Here is a 20,062-nt window from a genome sequence, read left to right on the forward strand (position 1 = left end):
AATTCACTGAAGCTCATCAGGCATAATGAGAGAGCTGGACCACAGATGCTGTTAACCTCCAGCAAAATACACCCCATCGCAAACTAAATTAAGGGATTGCTTTTGGAAGGATTCATTTAAAAGACCAACTGTTTGAAGAGATCGTCCTTGAAGAAAAGAGCACGGCTGTGAATATGATTGAAGCCAAAAGCACAGCAAGTCTCCAGACCCTGAATTTCACAAACTACTTCATTTTTCTCGGATGCTGGGACACATTTGGATAAAAGGACACCCACAACTTTTAAGGATCACAGGACTCAGTTGGAGCGGCAGTTGTGGTCCCTTCGAAGATGCTGCCTTCTATCAGCACTAGTTCACTTGACCAACACTATTTAAAAAAGGTGGTAGAGAGAAAGCCTGACATCAGTAGTGGGGAAAATGCTAGAGTCCATTATAAAAGATGTAATAGCAGAGCACTTGGAAAACAGTGACAGGATCGGACAAAGTCAACATGGATTTACAAAAGGTAAATCATGCTTGACTAATCTACTGGAATTTTTTTTGAGGATGTAACTGGTAGAATAGATAAGGGAGAACCAGTGGATGTGGTGTATTTGGACTTTCAGAAGGCTTTCGATAAGGTCCCGCATAAGAGATTAGCGTGCAAAGTTAAAGCACATGGGATTGGGGGTAAGGTACTGACATGGATAGAGAACTGGCTGGCAGGCAGGAAGCAAAGAGTTGGAATAAACGGGTCTTTTTCCAAGTGGCAGGCAGTGACTAGTGGAGTACCGCAGGGATCGGTGCTAGGACCCGTTATTCACAATATAAATTAATGATCTAGACGAGGGAACTAGATGTAATATCTCCAAGTTTGCAGACGACACAAAGCTGGATGGGCGTGTGTGCTGTGAGGAGGATGCAGAGAAACTCCAGTATGATTTGGACAGGTTGGGTGATTATACTGCATCTGCCATGCATTTGTCCAATGTGGATAAATGTGAGGTTGTCCACTTTGGTGGCAAAAACAGGAAGGCAGATTATCTGAACGGCAATAGATTGGAAGAAGGGGAAGTGCAACAAGACCTGGGTGTCCTTGTGCACCAGTCGCTGAAGGCAAGCATGCAGGTGCAGCAGGTGGTTAAGAAGGCAAATGGTATGTTGGCCTTCATAGCGAGAGGATTTGAGTACAGGAGCAAGGATGTCTTGCTGCAGTTGTGCTGGGCCTTGGTGAGACCACACCTTGTATTGTGTGCAGTTTTGATCGCCTTATCTGAGGAAGGATGTTCTTGCCATGGAGGGAGTGCAGCAAAGATTCACCAGACTGATACCTGGGATGGCAGGAATGACGTATGGAGAGAGATTGGTCGATTGGGCTTATACTCGCTGGAGTTTAGAAGAATGAGAGGGGATCTCATTGAAACTTATAAAATTCTAACAGGACTAGACAGACTAGATGCAGGAAGGATGTTCCCGATGGCAGGGGAGTCCAGAACCAGGGGTCACAGTCTAAGGATAAGGGGTAAGCCATTTAGGACAGAGACGAGGAGGAATTTCTTCACCCAGAGAGTGGTGAACCTGTGGAATTCTCTACCACAGAAGGCAGTTGAGGCCAATTCATTAAATATATTCAAGGAGTTAGATATATTTTTTAAGGCTAAAGGGATCAAGGGATATGGGGAGAAAGCAGGGACAGGGTACTGAATTTGGATGATCAGCCATGATCTCATTAAATGGCAGAACAGGCTTGAGGGGCCGAATGGCCCGCTTCTATGTTCCGATGGATGTCAAGCAGAAGGGAGGGGGGGGGGGGGCAAGGGTCTGAAGGCAACATCAAAGGGCAAAAAAAGAGTTTTTCCCCCAAAAAAGGGGAGTGTGGCGAGAAGAGGGGTCTAGGATAAACAGCGGTGTGGTTTCTGAAAGAATGGCCACTCAGGAGAGGAAGCAAGGTACAGGGAGAGGTTAGAAGAGCAAAGTGTGCATGTGGGCACACAAGGATGGAGGAGATCGTCGAGTGATTTGAAAGTGAGGGTGAGAATTTAAGTTAAAAAAAGTTACACAGTAAAACTGTTGATGAAATAAAAATCAAGGCAGGTTGTGCAAATTGTTACTCATCCCCAAACACTCCAGCTCAATCCCCAGTCAAAACAAACCAACCAGTCACAATAGCAACCAGAGAGCAACATACAAATCCATTAAGTGTCCATCCACTATCATTACCAGCAGTAACTTTGATTCTGTGAAGGTTTGTTTTCTTGTACATAAAATCATGATGCAACCCAAAAAAAAACTTTTACAAAATGCACAAAAACAGTTTGTGTGAACAGGCATGGGGTGAGGGAGAAAGAAATAGAAGGTTATGCTGATTGAGTAGAGTGGGAAGAGACTCCAGTGGAGCACCAGCATGGGTCTGTTGGACTGAATGGCCTTTCTCCTGTGCTGTAAATTCTATGCAATTCTATGAATTGTGTTTCTCACTGACTGCCTCCAGTCTGGGGTTTGCAGCCCATTATACTCGTATTGATGACAATACGATGCCTCACATTCCCCCATAGAGGCCGAGATGAAGCTATCTCTCCCTGGTTACTACACAGTAACAAAGGAACCTTTGCTGGGAGTGAATAAATAAACTCAAACAAGGCCAGTAGGCCACACTGTGGTAGTAAAATCCTAAATATGGGAATCTTAGTGTAATTATTCCTTCTGCCATTTCCAAACCCTGGAAAATCTCCAGGCAAGAATGATCAAATAAATTCAACTCACTCACCAGGGAACACCCTCTTTATCTTGAAAAATGTAGCTGAAGCCAAACTCAACTGGACCAGCTACATAAGTGCCATGGCTACTAGAGCAGGTCAGAGGCTGGGTATTCTGCAGCGAGTGGCTCAGCTCCCCACTCCCTTAAGCCCCTCCATCACCTACAAGGCACAACTTACGATTGTGATGGAAAACACCCCACTTGCCTGGATGAGTGCAGCTGCAACAACACGAGAAGCTCGACACCATCCAGGACGAAGCAGTCCACTAGTTATGCCCCTCATTCACGAGCCTGAACACCCACTCCCTCCACCACCGTGGCTGCAGTGTGCGCGATCCACAGGATGCACTGCAGCAACTTGCCAAGGCTTCTTCAGCATCACCTCCAAAAACCGCGACCTTCCCTACCTAGAAGGACAGGGGCAGCAGGCTCGTGGGAACACCACCACCTCAAAGTTCCCCATCAAGTCACACACCATCCTGACTTGGACATCACACACACACAACCCCCACAGTGCAGATAGAGGCCATTTCGGCCCATCGAGCCTGCACCGACACATATCCCACCCGATCCCCGTAACCCCCACACCAACACATATCCCACCCTATCCCCGTAACCCCACGTATTTAATCCCCCTAACACTAAGGGTCAATTTATCATAGCCAATCAACCTAACTCGCACATTTTTGGACTGTGGGAGGAAACCGGAGCACCCGGAGAAAACCCACGCAAACACGGGGAGAATGTGCAAACTCCACACAGTCACCCGAGGCCGGATTCGAACCCGGGTCCCTGGCGCTGTGAGGCAACAGTGCTAACCACTATGCCACCGTGCCACATGTATCGCCATTCCTTCAAAATCCTGGAATTCCCTACCCAACAGTACCATGGGAGTACCTTCACCATGTGGACTGCAACGGTTTAAGAAGTCAGCCTACCACCACCTCAAGGGCAACTGGGAATGGGAAATAAATGCTGACCTTGCTGTGACACCCACAGCCCATTAATTTTTTTTTTTGAATAAACTTTCACACAAGACAACAGCCAGACACGCCCTAGAAAGTGCCTCGGAAGCAAAGTTTTAAAAGCTGCATTTTAGTACTCATCTAACTTCTTTTATGGGCACACGCTAAATATTTACAGCCCTAACTGTGACTCTCAGAAACCATCAGCTCATCTTAAAAAAAAAAAAAAAAAAAATTCTGCCTCAAGTTATTGCGCAACCAGTGGAAGAAAGTCACACCTGATGAATGAGGGGACTGAACCAAACCAATTTGATTGGTTCAAACAGCTTTCAGTCCCACTCCTGAACTAATCTGAAAGGTTGTCAGTGTCAACCACCAATCCCAGTGAATAAAAGCTTATTTTTCTGGTGAAATGCTAACAAGCTGACAGGAGTTAAACACTGTCAGCTTAAGATGGCGTGGATATAAATATTTACACCAGCATGAAGCACTCTAAACATCCTGCGCATGTCAATATGCTCAATGTGTGTATATGAACAGTTAAGAATTTAGCAGCGCTGCAACTGATTTTTCTTTTGATACAGTTCTGATGAATTTCCACTTAATTAACACATATTGCGCACACAAAACACTGAATAGCCAATATTTTTCATATGCAATTTAAAATTACGCACAAAAGTCTATTTACCCTTCCACAACAACTACTTTGAGTACTTTTGAGCAATTTAAAGTCTTGCAACCATAATAACACAAGGGCACTTTATATTCTCAGGGGTGTCTCCTCCAACTCATTAGAAGCATGACTCACAGATCACAATATGACATTCTTCTACACCAAACCACATACTAAAGGTAGCTTCTCTAGATCTCCACACCCTCCAAAAACAAATCCTTGCTGGGGGAAACATACAATCTAGTCCCAGGTCTACACGTACAGTTCCTAAACTAGCCCAAGACGCTGCTCAGAAAACAGTCACTCCCATCCTCGACAAATACATCATTTCCACTCCGCCAGCCAGCCCTTTCTTTCGTGCTTAATTATCTTCTTGTTGGCTTGCCCTGTTTGAATTTGGTGGGCCTGAAGGTTTGGGTGGAGCCGTTTTTAAGCACAGCTGCCTCATCAATCGGTAGATAAATCCTAAATCAGAACAGTGCTCTGTTAGTATCAGAAAAAAAGTATGAACTTGCATTTCTATAGCGCCTTCCCGACCTCAGGACATTCCCAAAGCACTTCACAGCCAATGAAGTACTTTTGAAGTGTAGTCACTGTTGCAATGTAGGAAACGCGGCAGCCAATTTGCGCACAGCAAGCTCCTACAAACAGCAATGTGATAATGACCAGATCATCTCTTTTAGTGATGTTGGTTGAGGGATAAATATTGGCCAGGGTGAACTCCCCTGCTCTTCTTCGAACGGCGCCATGGGATCTTTTACATTCAACTGAGAGGGAAGGCGGGGCCTCAGTTTAACGCCTCATCCAAAAGATGGCACCTCCGACAGTGCAGCACTCCCTCAGTAATGCATGGGATGTGTCGACCTCGATTTTGTGCATAAGCCACTGAGGGGTGACCCGCAAAGACAAAAAACTACCTGGCCAAGATGGCACTGGGTACGAGTCACACGGAAATCACTGATGAACTAAACCGCCAAGCATACCACCCATATGCTGCAGCAGACTACCACCCTATATCGGACAATTACTGAACTTAAAACAAATCTAAAGCAACAGCAGCAGTTTTGTAAGACTTTAGTAGGCAACTTAAATGAAGCAAACAAGCCGGTAAAAGCTGTCGGATTGTCGTAAAAACCCCAACTGGTTCACTAATGTCCTTTAGGGAAGGAAACCTGCTGTCCTTACCCGGTCTGGCCTGTATGTGACTCCAGTCTCACACCAACGTGCTTGCCTCTGAACTGCCCTCTGAAGTGGCCTAGCAAGCCACTCAGTCAAATCAAAACTGCTCTACCCCGCTGACTGCAGCAGTTCAAAAAACAACCACCACCACCTTCTCAGGGCAACTAGGGATGGGCAATAAATGCCAGCCTTGCCAGCAATGCCCACATCCCAAGAATGGAGGGAAAAAAGCTGACATTCTGAAAAATTTTTACCTAATGAATGTTACTACACATTTCAAATTGAAATCAGATGCCATTCAAACCATATAAATTATAGTGGTACAGTTAGCGCCTGCCCTGCAGTAATTCATTCACCTATTAAGATAGCCAGTACACTCATCTCTCCAACTTTTGCCTTGGGTTATGATTAAATAAACTAGTTTGGTGCCAGTGTATGCTTGGAGCCAGTGAATTGCCCCGCCCATTACCATGTCTCTAAGTCACACAGTGGGAGGCAAAGTCCAGGTGTCTGCCCACAAGAGAAGGAGGGAGGATGGAATATAAAAAAAGGGGGAAATCACTTTGGGTTACTCGTGATTTCAGTACGGCACCGACAAGGCTTGGAACTGGTCACCTGTCCAATCAAAAGGCAGATAAGTGATTGGTGTCGTCACCAGGTACAGCGATTACCTTAGTGACACACCACAGTAAAAATTAAATTGAAGCCTATGGGCTTGAATGCAGTGCGTCACATTTCTTGATACATCATCTCAAATTGCTCACACCACTACCAAACCCTGTGGTACACAGACAACCACTGATATACAACCATCACTTCACCCTAGTGTTACAGTAAACCACAGAATGCACTCTGGCCAACCCAGGTATGGAAGGGCAGAGGCTACAATTGTAATGCTGGACACGTTGCCATATTTCAAGCTGATGCAGTATGCAGATTTCACACACCAATCGTAATTACATTGTTAATATAAAAGAATTGGAAAATATTAATTAAAAAACTAACCCTGCATCAACTCTGGTGGCATGTGTGTAAAATGTAATCACAACTTTTCCTTAAAAATAAGATTACAAAACTTGGCCAAGTAATAATTTTTGAAAGATAATTTGGCTATGGGGATAATCAATTGAAATTAGAGCCTATTTTATGCATGTTGGAAGAAATTGCAATATTCCATAATTACTGTAAAAGTGAATTCAGTTCAGAATTATCTCAGTGTTAAACCAGTTGGAAACCATCATGCCTGTTAAAAACCACTGGGTCTGATGTACTTTAAACGTAAATGAGAGACAACCACAACTGAGAGTTTATCCGCTTCCATACAAGCCATCCAAATCCAGTTCACATCCTACCATGGCAAGTTGAGAAATGTAATTAAATAAAACTGACGGTGTGGGAGAACTTGGCCACTTAATGCCCTCCTGCTGCCACCCTCCCTGGCTGCAGTCCCACACCATGTGGTTGACTCTTAATAGTGTCAGGGCAATTTAGGGACGGTCAGTGTCCGCATATATCTCAAGATCATTTCAAATAAAAAAGGTGACCAATGTGTGATCTGCGAGCACGTGTGTCGGATTTACCAACACACTCTGGGCAACAACGCGAAAACCCGAGAAATAAAAGAGTTTAGATAGTGTGATTTATAAAACTTAAAAACGTGGGCCAATACAAATCTAAAAGAGGACATGAAAATCCCCCCTCCTCCCCAGAATAAAAGTGCTATTCTTGAATACAATTCAACTACTACTAAATTTAGGTTTCATTTCCGTTTTTAAGAACTCTAGGCGTTCTGTGCAAGAAAAGTCTTTAAAAGTTTCAACCCAGCTAATAACCTGTGCTCAAGCTCGCCCCGAGTTATACACAAAGACAGACAGACGAGCAAAGTCCACCACTTGGTCGAAATGTCCTTTAAAAAAAAACCACACAAGGCTTACACCAACCAGCAATCTGGGCTAATTCTCCGCCGGGTTTAAGAGCGCTGGAGTGGGACAAATTCCGCTCCCCCAACCCCCCTCAGAACCAGCCAGCCACTCCTGCCTGTGCCTATCTGCATTGCAGGGCCCCGGGCATCGCTGGTGAATCAATGGGCGTCAGTTCGTGTGTCTTTTTTCCCCCCCTTCTACCCACCCCCCGCCGCCGCCCTACCTCCTTCGTGTGCGAAAAAGCGACGGTCAAACTAGCAGCAGGTCCCAACCCAAATCGGCCGGTTTCCAGGCTAACGCTCGCTGATCGGTTACTGGTCTGGTGGGGTGCCGGCCGCCTTTTCCCCTTCGGCCGCGGGGGGGAAGCACACTTGACACGCCTCTTGCCGGGAAATGTTGTCTTTCTCCCCCCGCCCTCCTCCAGAGAACGGCCCGGGGCTCCGAACATCCGCCTTCCGCAGCGTTCGAATGGAACGCCGACTCGACACACAACGTTCGAATGGAACGTTGTGTATCCAAGCTGACAAAGCCCTGTGTGAATTTCACATACACTCACTACTTACTCTCAAACTGTGCTGGGAGGAGATTAGTCACGTTAACAATTCTTTCTAAAATGAACCGAAAGCTCTCACCCGCAAACTCTTGCCCTGGGCGGCCGTTTCACAAAAATTGCCGGAGTCCTCGCCTGGAATCCTCACTGTTTGGATCCGTCCCTCTTTGTCGCTGCTGGCTGCAGCGGATAAGCAAACATTGAGTACGTGGGAAGGGGGCAGGAAGGTGAAGCAAGCCCGGGGTGGCGGCGGCGGCGGATGGCTGGGAGGGAGGGGTGTGTGAGAAGTGTTTTAAAGAGCGAGAGAAGGGTGGGTCAACATGAAATAGATTCACGCTGGCTCGGCCACACCACGAAACTGACCAGGGCGTGTGTCAATTTCATACAGCCGTGTCCTTTCTCTTATCTATCTATGGGACATGTTGGTCATGTAATTACGGGGCGGTTGGGTTAAATTTAAGTGTTAATCTTGCCTTTATTTACTCAGTTTTAATCGCCCTTTAAAACTTTGAATTTTCCCCAACGATAAATTATATATTAATAAAAAAACAAATTAAGTACACATGACTGTTCTTTTGACGTCAGTAGATACAGACTGCCGTTTCCTGGTTGAGTTTTTTTAAACGTTGCATCGAGAGCTCAGGGAATTTACCACCTAGCGACGTCACTGCCTGAATTTAAATCCTGGGTAAACCCCAGCAGACAAGTGGCGAACGTCTTTTTATTTTCCCTACCACCCCCCCCCCGCCTTTAATTAATGAAGATTTGATACAACGACAACAGCAGAACTAACACACTCAGATAAATAAATCAAGGCACAGACTGTGTGGGACACACACCCTCTTCCTGATCGCTTACTACGTCTGTGCATGTGTATATATAAATAACGAAGTAGCGGCGTTTTTTTGATGAATTAGCTAAAAATACGCAAAGATATAGAGGGGAATTTAAGAAATGCAGTTCTCACCGTGGCCTCCGCTGTTTCTCTGGCCTGCTTTCAGTTGGCAAATGGCACCACGTGAGCTCGCTTCAATCGTCATGTCTTTACGAAAATACAATGAGGTTTCTGACAGATCCTATCGGCTGAAGGTAGTTTGGAACTAAGTTCATCAAGCTGGCTTTAAAAAGACAAAAAAAAACTATCCCCAATTAAAGTGCACATACAATTCGTACCTGGTGAGGGGTATCTCAAGAGTGAAGTTTCTAATATTTTTTAAAACTTTAAGAGACCAGAGAAGCTGTTCTCCTTAGAGCAGAGAAGGTTAAGGGGAGATTTATTAGAGGGTTTTCATAGAGTAAATTACGACGAAAGGTCATCGAGCTGAAACGTTAACTCTGTTTCTCTCTCCACAGATGCTGCCCGACTTGCTGAGTATTTCCAAAATTTTCTGTTTTAATTTCAGATTTCCAGCATCCGCAGTATTTTGCATTTTGTTTTTAAATAAGGAGAAACTGTTTCCAGTGGCAGGAGGGTCGGTAACCTCAGAGGACACAGATTTACGTTAATTGGTCAAAGAACCAGAGGCCAGATGAGAATGATTTTTTTACTCAGCGAGTTGTTCTGATCTGGAATGCACCGCCTGAACGGATGGCGGAAACAGATTCAATGTTGCCCCATAAGTTGCCATCAAAATTACGGTGAGGCTAATAACGCTCACTGTTATTTATGTGCAAATGCTACAACAACTTCAGACGAAGGAAGATGCGCGGTTAAACGCAGAAATCCCAAAGTTGCTGTCTGAGCTGCGCCACCGCCGTTAGCCTCGTGAAACCGGCACCTCGCTGTCTGACTCACCATTGACATGTATTGAATGGTGTGAAGTTACAAAGAATGACCAACTATTTACAGCACAGAAACAGGCCATTCGGCCCAACTGGTCTATGTCAGTGTTTATGATCCACACGAACTTCCTCCCACCCTTCTTCATCTAACCCCATCGACATGTCCTGCTATTCCTTTCTCCCTCATGTTCTTATCTAGCTTCCCCTTGAATCCATCTATGGTATTCGCCTCAACTACTCCACGTGGTAGCCAGTTCCACATTCTCACCACTCTCTGGGTAAAGACGTTTCTCCTGAATTCCCTATTGGATTTATTAGTGACTATTTGGGACAGGTCCCATTAAGTGAGTGTCTTTTTCGAGTATTTACGTGGCTTGTGCACGGGTCAAGTCCTGGTGAATCGTCACGGGCCAAGGAGGGCAGCAGATTCTGGGGTGTTAAGGCAGACCAGGTAGGTTTTGTGAATACGGGCGGCCAGCAAAGGTCTGCCAAGCATGGAAGCCACCATAAAAAGTAGAAGCGAAACTGAGTCAGTGTCGTAAGGTTCAAGTGAGTTGCCCTAAGTCATCATTTGATGTGTATGGAGAGAGTACAACAGACACGCGGGGATGTAACAAACAATACATCAATGATGACAGTCAAAAAAACTAACCGGGTACGAAAACAACAACTATGTACACTCACAGCCCTGTGTGGAGGCCGGCCTGGGGCTCTGGAGGTTACATCTTGGACATAGTCAATTTTGGAGAATCTTCTCAAGGCCCCTGATCCCTTGGAATGCTGGCGGCTTCCTATCCAGGGTAACCTGAGTTGATTAACCGCTGTTGGTAGCATTGAAATCGTCAATACTCTCGCCTGGTCGCGATCTTAATTGGCAGAGTCTTGTTCTGTCAGCCCTGTAGGAGCGAGTCTGACATGAGGTGGTGAACCTGTGGAATTCTCTACCACAGAAGGTAGTGGAGGCCAATTCATTAAATATATTCAAGAAGGAGTTAGATATATTTCTTAAGGCTAAAGGGATCAAGGGATATGGGGAGAAGGCAGGGACAGGGTACTGAGTTTGGATGATCAGCCATGATCTCATTGAATGGCGGAGCAGGCTCGAGGGGCCGAATGGCCTACTCCTGCTCCTATCTTCTATGTTTCTATGTTTATACTGAGGCCTCTTCTCAGTTTGACCCCTGGAGGGTATCAAAAGCATGGTGTTTTTAAGTTTTCAGTCCCCTCCTACAGGAAGGAATGATCGCCGCCGATCATCTTTGAGTTACTCAGCTAGCCAGTTTGGCTGCACCGACGTGTCGCCGGCAGGACTGCATAAGGTGTGACTCACTGTGGTTTAGAACTCAAAAGATTACCACAACTACAACGTAACACCGGCTCCCCGACATTAGGAAGAAAGATTACAGGCTTGAGGATTCTCGAAAGCCCTGCGGTGACCTCTTAAGCGGTTGAGAAGGTTTGGTTACCCGGCCTATTTGTGCGGTTACTTGGCCAGGCCTTTCGCCAGCACCGGAGTGCTGACCAGCAGGACTGCGGGGAGGTACGACTCACTGTGACTTAGCACCCCAAAGATGGCCACAGCTACTTTGTAACCCTAGACTCCCTTAAGAGAGTCATATGGCCTCTAGTTCTGGTCTTGCCCGCAAGTGGAAATATCTTCTCTACGTCTACCCTGTCAAACCCTTTCATAATCTTGAAGACCTCTATCAGGTCACCCCTCAGTCTTCTTAGTGAGGCTCCTGTTTTCCATTGCCCAGCTGCCTTCTGTAGCAATTTCTGGCTAACCCTAGATTGACTCTCTACTGTCCAAGCTCTTTAATGATCAACCACCCGACCCTCGGCCACTCTTCACCGGTCAGCATTGATCCCCATTCCAATCTATGCTCCTTTAACTTGTTATTGACTCTCACGTTACACCCCTGGTCAGAATCATACAATGCTTTCTTAGCTGTGCTAACTTGGCTAATACTCTGCTTCTTCAGTGACTCCCAGCTCATAACTGGCCCTCTCACAACTAGCCAGCAGTTGACCTCAGTTATCCTCGCTTCTCTACAACTGAACTTCGTTACAGTGCTGTCTCCTAACCTTCAGTTTACTCTATATTGGGTAGATTTACCTCTACGCTCCCTGTTTTTTACCTAAGACTCCTACCCAATTTTCTGTCATGTATCTATAACTGATATTCCCTCGTGCCTGCATTTGGACTGTTCCTCATGTCCCAAACCTATCTCTATTTTTCCTGCTTCAGGTCTTCTGCCCTCCTCTCTTTCTCTTATCGGCCTATGCTGCTTTTGGACTCCTCCTTTTCCGGTACCAGGACTACCCTGATCACTCCTCCTACACATCACTCCTCCTCAGCCTCCTTCCTTTCCTGCTGTTGTTACAGGCTTGAGTCCCTCCTCTATGAATCTACTAGTTCCCTCTGTGCCTGTCTCCCCCAAAAGGCTGTGGATGCTGGGCCAATTGAAATTTTCAAGGCTGCGATCGAGACTAGATTCTTGTTAGGTAAATGTATCGAGGGATATGGAGCAAAGGCGGGAAATGGTGTTGAAGTACAGATCAGCCACAATCTAATTGTAAGGCAGAATGGCCTACTCCTGTTCCTATGAACATTTATGGTACAAAGCTCACCTAATGTTCAATTTCCAGATCTGGCTTGACCAATTAGTGCTCTCTCTACCACCTCCCAACTCAACTCCTGCTCACTTAACTCCTTTTTTTGGCCCCCATGCTAGCTGAAGTTGTCAATTGTTCCCTTTCCTCTAGCACCATCCCTCGTCCCTTCAAAACTGCTATCTCCCCCCTCCTTAAAAGACCCACTCTTGACCTATCTGTCCTCGTAATTATCTCCAACCTTTCTCCCCTCTCTAAGGTCCTTGAACATGCTTTCGTCTCTCAGCTCTGTTTCCACCTTTCCTGAAAGTCCATGTTTGAACCACTCCGATCTGGCTTCCGCCCTTCTCGCAGCACCAAGGTGGCCCTTACAAAGTCCTGAATGATGTTCTCTGATGTTCGTCTTTATCCCTCTTCATCCTCCTGGACCTACCTGTGGCATTTTGACACTGTTGATCATTTTATCCTACTCCATCTTCCACTTCTACGGGACTGCCCCTGCATGGTTCCATTCCTACTTATCCAAACACAGCGACGCACATCTCCAGTAATGACTTCTTTTCCCTTTTCGGCATTGACACCTCTGAGACTCCCCAAGTTCATAGTCTTGGTTCTCTCCTTTTCTTGATCTACACGCTGTTCCTTGGTGACATCATCTACAGGCGTGAGGTTAGCTTCCACATGTTTGCTGATGCCAGACTCTTTGACATCAAATCCTGGATGAGCCGTAACTTCCCGCAGCTCCACATGGGGAAGATCAAAGCCTACATTGGCTCCTGGTCCACTGACGTATCAAATTAAAAATTTTCATTCTTGTTTTCAAATCCCTCCATGGCCTCACCCCTTCCCATCTCTGTAACCTCCTACAACCCTCCCGTATCTCTGCACTCTTCCAATTCTGGCCTCTTATGTATCCCCGATTTTAATCGCTCAACCATTGGTGGCCGTGCCTTCAGCTGTCTGGGCCCTAAGCTAGGAGTTCCCTCCCTAAACCTCTCCGCCTCTCTCTCCCCCTTTAACATGCTCCTTAAAACCTACCTCTTTGACCAAGCTTTGGTCATCTGCCCTAACATCTTCTTACGTGGTTTGGTGTCAAATTTTGTTTGATAACTCTCCTGTGAAGCGCCTTGGGACGTGAAAGATGCTATATAAATGCAACTTGTTGTTGTTGCTTCTGCTGTTGCGTGATTGTGCTCTCTGTCGCCTTTCCTCCTAATAATTCTGCTGCCTGTACACCTACACTTTCTGTCTCTAATGTTTCATACACCAAGCAGATCCTGCTCCCACGCCGGGACCTTCTCTACTTCCTGCTGCCCGGCTCCCAACTCCCAGCCTGTGTCTGCGCCTCACCCCTCTGTCTAATCTCTATGCTTAGGCCCCGCTCCACATTCCTGGTATGTCCCTCCTATTTCACACTCTCCCTCATTTCCCCATACAATGCCTACCTTTGTAACACAGCAATCTCACCTCTGCTTACAGGACCCCTGTGATGAGTTCAAAAATAGGTAAAGGAAAAGGCCACTCATTTAGGAATATAATAATTAGGCGACTGATTTAGTTTTCACAGAAAAATGAACAGTTGCAGAATTTGATCCCCAAACACCGATATAAATCCCAGAATACCATGTTAAAAATGTCACTGTAAATCAATCAATGGCCTTAATAATACATTACATTGGCAGAACACCCCTACTGTTAGAGAACAGTATTCTCGAACTCACTGCCCAACACCACGGGTAATCTGATAGTATATAAATAAAAGACTTGGGTATAGTACATGTCTGCATCACTTCAAAATATCAAAGGTATAGTTTGTTTTAAAAGTATAAAAAGCCAGCCACTTCTTGCAGGTTTTTCTGAAATCATGAAGGATTTTGATAGAGTAAATAAAGAGACACTGTTTCTAATGGCTGAAGGGTCGATAATCAGAGGACCCAGATTTAAGATGATTGGCAAAAGAACCAGAGGCGACCTGAGGGAAAACATTTTTACGCAGCGAGTGGTTAGGATTTGGAATGCACGGCCTGATAGGGCGGTGGAGACAGATTCAATAGTAGCCTTCAAAATGGAATTGGATAAATACTTGAAGGAGAAAAAATTGCAGGAATATGGGGAAAGAGCGGGGGATGGGGACTAACTGGATTGCTCTTCGAAAGAGCCCGTGCAGACTTGATGGGCCGAATGGTCTCCTATGCTGTACTATTCTATGATTCTAGGATAATCTGGCCAATTCCCCAGGTAGGAATTGAGGATTTACAAGCTGCCAATCTACAGAAACCTCCCTCATCAAGTAGCTTCTAATTTTTTTTAAAATTATTTGTTTATGGGATGTGGGCGTCGCTGGCAAGGCCAGCATTTATTGCCTATCCCTAATTGCCCCTGAGAAGGTGGTGGTGAGCCGCCTTCTCAAGCTGCTGCAGTCCGTGTGGTGAAGGTACTCCCACAGTGCTGTTAGGGAGGGAGTTTCTGGATTTTGACCCAGTGACGATGAAGGAACGGCCGATATATTTCCAAGTCAGGATGGTGTGTGACTTGGAGGGGAACTTGGAGGTGGTGGTGTTCCCATGCGCCTGCTGCCCTTGTCCTTCTAGGTGGAAGAGGTTGCGGGTTTGGGAGGTGCTGCCGAAGAAGCCTTGGCGAGTTGCTGCAGTGCACCTTGTAGATGGTACACACTGCAGCCACGGTGCACCGGTGGTGGAGGGAGCGAATGTTTAAGGTGGTGGATGGGGTGCCAATTGACCTAAGGATGTGCCTGTTTCGATTACTTCCTACAAGTACTTGCTGAGCAATAGCCTTATAGCAACAGGCCAGATAAACACAGATCCGCCTTCACAGCTAAACATCACAACTGTGTTCCAGAACCCAGACTATCTGTGAGGAACACAATGGTTGATCATCAGTTAGTATATATAGATGGTGACAACCCAAGACGCTTCACAAGGGGAACTGGACAAAACGTGGGGGATGAAGGAAGAGTTAGGACAGGTGACAAAAGATGTGGCTGAGCAGGCAGGTTTAAAAATGTTTCATTTGCAATGTTCTGCTTCATCATAGAATCATAGAATGATACAGCACAGAAGGAGGCCTTTCGGCCCATCGTGCCTGTGCCGGCTCCTCGGTAGAGCGATCCAATTAATCCCACTCCTTTGCTCCTTCCCATAGCCCTGTAAATTTTTTGCCTTCAAGTTTTTATCAAATTATCTTGACTGTTACTATTGAATCTGCCTCCATCACCCTTTCAGGCAGCGTATTCCAGATCACAACAACTTGCTGCATAAAAATGTTTTTCCTCATGTCGCCTCTGGTTCTTTTGCCAATCACCTTCAATCTGTGTCCTCTGGTTATCGACCCCTCTGCAACTGGAAACAGTTTCTCCTTAATTACTCTATCAAAACTATTCATGATTGTGAACACCTCCATCAAATCTCCTCTTAACCTTCTCTGCTCTAAGGAGAACAACCCCAGCTTCTCCAGTCTCTCCACATAACTGAAGTCCCTCATCCCTGGTTCCATTCTAGTAAATCTCTTCTGCACCTTCTCTGCAGCCTTGACATCCTTCCTTAAATGCGGTGCCCAGAATTGAACACAATACTCCAGCTGAGGCCTAACCAGTGTTTTATAAAGATTTAGCATAACTTCCTTGCTTTTGCACTCCAGTCCACTATTAAGAAAGCCAGGATCCCGTATGCTTTTTTAAAAGCCTTCTGAATTTGTCCTGCCACCTTCAAAGATTTGATTACGTACACCCCCAGGTTCCTGCACCCTCTTTAAAATTGTACCATTTAGTTTATATTGCCTCACCTCATTCTTCCTACTAAAATGTATCACTTTACATTTCTCTGCTTTAAATTTCATCTACCATGTGTCTGCCCATTTCACCAGTCTGTCTATGTCCTCCTAAAGTCTGTTACAGTACTATCCTCTTCATTGTTTACTACATCATCTGCAAACTTTGAAATTATGCCCTGCCTACGCAAGTCCAGGTCATTAATATATATCAAAAAGAGCAGTGATCTTTATACCAATCCCAGGGGAACATCACTGTATACTTCCCTCCAGTCTGAAAAACAACTGTTCACCACTACTCTCTGCTTTCTCTCCCTTAGCCAATTTTGTATCCATGCTGCCACAGTCACTTTAATCCCATGGGCTTTAAATTTGCTAACAAGTCTGTTATGTGGTATTTTGTCAAACGCCTTTTGAAAGTCCATATACACAACATCAACCGCATTACCCTCATCAACCCTCTCTGTTACTTCATCAAAGAACTCAATCAAGTTAGTCACTTAACTGGACCAGCCACATAAATACTGTGGCTACAAGAGCAGCTCATAAGCTGGGTATTCTGCGGTGAGTGACTCATCTCCTGACTCAAAGCCTTTCCACCATCTACAAGGCACAAGTAAGGAGTGTGATGGAATACTCTCCACTTGCCTGGATGAGTGCAGCTCCAACAACACTCAAGAAGCGCGACACCATCCAGGGTAAAGCAGCCCGCTTGATTGGCACTCCATCCACCACCTTAAACATTCACTCCCTCCACCAGCGCACCTTGGCTGCAGTGTGTACCATCTACAAGATGCACTGCAGCAACTCATCAAGGCCTCGTCGACAGCACCTCCCAAATCCGTGACCTCTACCACCTAGAAGGACAAGGGCAGCAGACGCATGGGAACACCACTACCTCCAAGTTCCCCTCCACGTCACACACCATCCTGACTTGGAAATATATCGGCCGTTCCTTCATCGTCGCTGGGTCAAAATCCTGGAACTTCCTCCCGAACAGCACTGTGGGAGTACCTTCACCACACGGACAGCAGCGGTTCAAGAAGGTGGATCACTATCATCTTCTCAAGGGCATTTAGGGATGGGCAATAAATGCTGGCCTTGTCAGCCCCGCCAACATCCCGTGAATGAATACAAAAAAACAAAATTTGCCTTTAACAAATCCGCCCAAACTTTTCCCAATCCCAATTAATTTTGTCCCAGATTATTGTCTCTAAAAGTATCCCCACCACTGACGTCAGGCTGACTGGCCTGTAGTTGCCAGGTTTACCCCTCTCCCCTTTTTTAAGGTTGCGTTTATTTGCAACACCAGATTTCTGATTGGTCCCCTTGGCGGACAAGACCAGATTTCTGATTTGTCCCCTTGGAGGACAAGGCACACCCAGCTGTTTATTTGGAATGTGTAATTAGATCCTGCTTGCCTAAGTAATCAAGTACTTTGTAATGTATATTTCGAGCCATTCATTGACAGCCAACTCCAGACAGAGCTCACAGAGAACAGTCAGGGCTCACCCTCTTGGGCTAGAACCCTCTCCCTGCCCCCCCCAAACAAGTTCCTACCCTCCCAACAAGTTCCTGACCTTCCCCCACCTCCCCGCTCGGAATCCTGACCTTCTCCCTTGCCCAAGTTCCTAACGTTCCCCCCACCCCCACCCCTCCCCTGGGCTCCTGACCTTCACCCCCTGCCCAAGTTCCTGACATCCTCCCCGCCAAGTTCCTGACCTTTCCCTGCCCCCAGGTTCCTGACCTCCCCGCCCCCTTCCCCCCCTCTGGGTTCCTGACCTTCTTCCCCACCCCTGGGTTCCTGACCTCCCCCAGCCCCCTCCATCATCGATGGGACATTGTGTGTGGGTCACGGATTGTTAACAGGTTTATTAGGTATGAAGTGAATAGTAACAGAGTCATGACTTCCGGATTTCATCCAGTCCAATGATGTCACTTGCTGCATATGTGCCAGGCTTCCCGAGAAATCAACCAGGTCTAGGGGGAGGAGAGGGACAATGTGGTGCGGGTGTAAAGGGGGTGGGGTGGGGTTGGAAGAACATGATCCGTCTTCCCATCTGGATCACGTTCTCGTTATCACCCTCCCACCTTTAGACCTGGATCACGTTCTTCTCCCATCCCCATTGTGCTCTCTGTGCTCTCCACCCCCCCCCCCCCACCCAAGTTCCTGACCTCGCCTCTCATCTCGCCCTCCGATCACCTCTCTCTCTCCCTCCGATCTCCTGCCTCTCTCCCTTCGATCTCATCTCTCTCTCCCTCCGATCTCCTGCCTCTCTCCCTCTGATCTCCTCTCTCTCCCTCCGATCTCTCTCTCTCTCCATCTCTCCCTCTCCCGCCAATCTGATCTCCCTCTCTCTCCAATCTGCTCTCTTTCTCTCTCCTTCCGATCTCCTCTCTCTTTCTCTCCCTTCACTCTCCTCCTCCGAATCCCTCTCTCGCCCCCTCTGATCTCCTTTCCCCCCCGATCTCATCTCTCTCTCTCTCCCTCCCCCCGATTCCTTCTCCTCCTCCGATCTTCTCTCCTCCACCACCCCCCCCCCCACCCCAGCCACCAATGATCCTCTGACCTTCTCCACATGGAGCCGAGGGAAGTGTGGCCCACGGTGCAGGCTGCAACGGTTGGGTACTGCGCATGCGCGGCTCCGGTATACCGTGCACATACGCAGAAGGCCACAAATGTACTCGTGCAAATAAACACAGCGCTTTTTTAAACAGGGATGTAACGTTTGCAACCCTCCAGTCCTCTGGCACCACCCCCATATCCAAGGAGGATGGAAGATTGCAGCCAGAGCCTGCACAATTTCAACCCTTACTTCCCTCAGTAACCCAGAATGCTTCCCATCTTTTCTACTTTGAGGACTGCCAATCTTTTAAGTACATCCTTTTTATCTATTTTTAACCTGTCCAATATCGCTACTGCCTCCTCCTTTACTGCTACATCGACAGCATCCTCTTCTCTAGTGAAGACAGATGCAAAGTGATCATTTAGTACCTCAGCCATGCCCTCTGCCTCCACAAGAAGGTGTCCTTTTTGGTCCTGAATAGGCCCCACCCTTCCTTTGACTGCCCTTTTACTAGTTACGTGTTTATAAAAGAGTTTTGGGTTCCCTTTTATGTTAGCTGCTAATCTATTCTCACACTCTCTCTTTGTCCCTCTTATTCCCTTTTTTAGATCTCCTCTGTACTTTCTATATTCAGCTTGGTTCTCTACTGTATTAGGAATCTTACAATTGTCATAAGCTTCCTTTTTCTGTCTCATTTTAACCTCTATATCTTTAGTCATCCAGGAGCTCTAGCTTTGGATGCCCTTCCTTTCCCCCTCATGGGAATGTGTTTGCTCTGTACCCGAACCAGCTCCTCTTTGAAGGCCTCCCATTGTTCAGTTACTGTTTTGCCTGCCAATTTTTTGATTCCAATCCACCTGGGCCAGATCCCTTTTCAACTCACTGAAGTTAACCCTCCTCCAGTTAAGTATTTTTATGTTTGATTGTACCTTGTCCTTTTCCATAACTATTCTAAATCTGATGATATTATGATCACTGTTCCCCAAATGCTGTCCCACTGAAACATGCTCCACTTACCCCACTTCATTCCCCAGAACTAGATCCAGCACTGCTTCCTTCCTTGTTGGGCTGGAAACACACTGATCAAGAAAGATCTCTAGTATATATATCAGGAATTCCTCCCCCTTTTTGCCATTTACATTGCTACTATCCCAGTCTATATTAGAATAATTGATGTCTCCCATTAACACTACTCTGTCGTTCTTGCATCTTTCTGTAATTTGCTTGCAAATTTTCTCCTCTATCTCCTTCCCACTATTTGGTGGCCTATAGTATACACCCAGCAGTG

General features: G+C 46.3%; 1 protein-coding gene across 5 annotated transcripts in view; it reads right to left on the minus strand.

Annotated features, from left to right (window-relative positions):
- LOC147105507 (GTPase KRas) overlaps positions 1 to 9,088 on the minus strand; it is a 48,797-nt gene extending 39,709 nt beyond the window's left edge. Inside the window, exon 1 of one of the 5 annotated variants that reach the window (XM_086009929.1) lies at positions 8,994 to 9,088. The gene's annotated coding sequence lies outside the window, so the exon portion shown is untranslated. Of the gene's footprint in view, positions 1 to 7,699; positions 7,945 to 8,108; positions 8,570 to 8,993 lie in introns of those variants that run through there. The other 4 variants (XM_086009926.1, XM_086009930.1, XM_086009927.1 and 1 more) reach the window with 4 other exon arrangements.
- Between the last annotated feature and the right edge of the window lie 10,974 nt (positions 9,089 to 20,062).

The sequence above is a fragment of the Somniosus microcephalus genome, chromosome 17 (assembly GCF_052327205.1).
Source record: "Somniosus microcephalus isolate GS21.2 chromosome 17, FLI_Smic_1.0, whole genome shotgun sequence".
Lineage (NCBI taxonomy): Eukaryota > Metazoa > Chordata > Chondrichthyes > Squaliformes > Somniosidae > Somniosus > Somniosus microcephalus.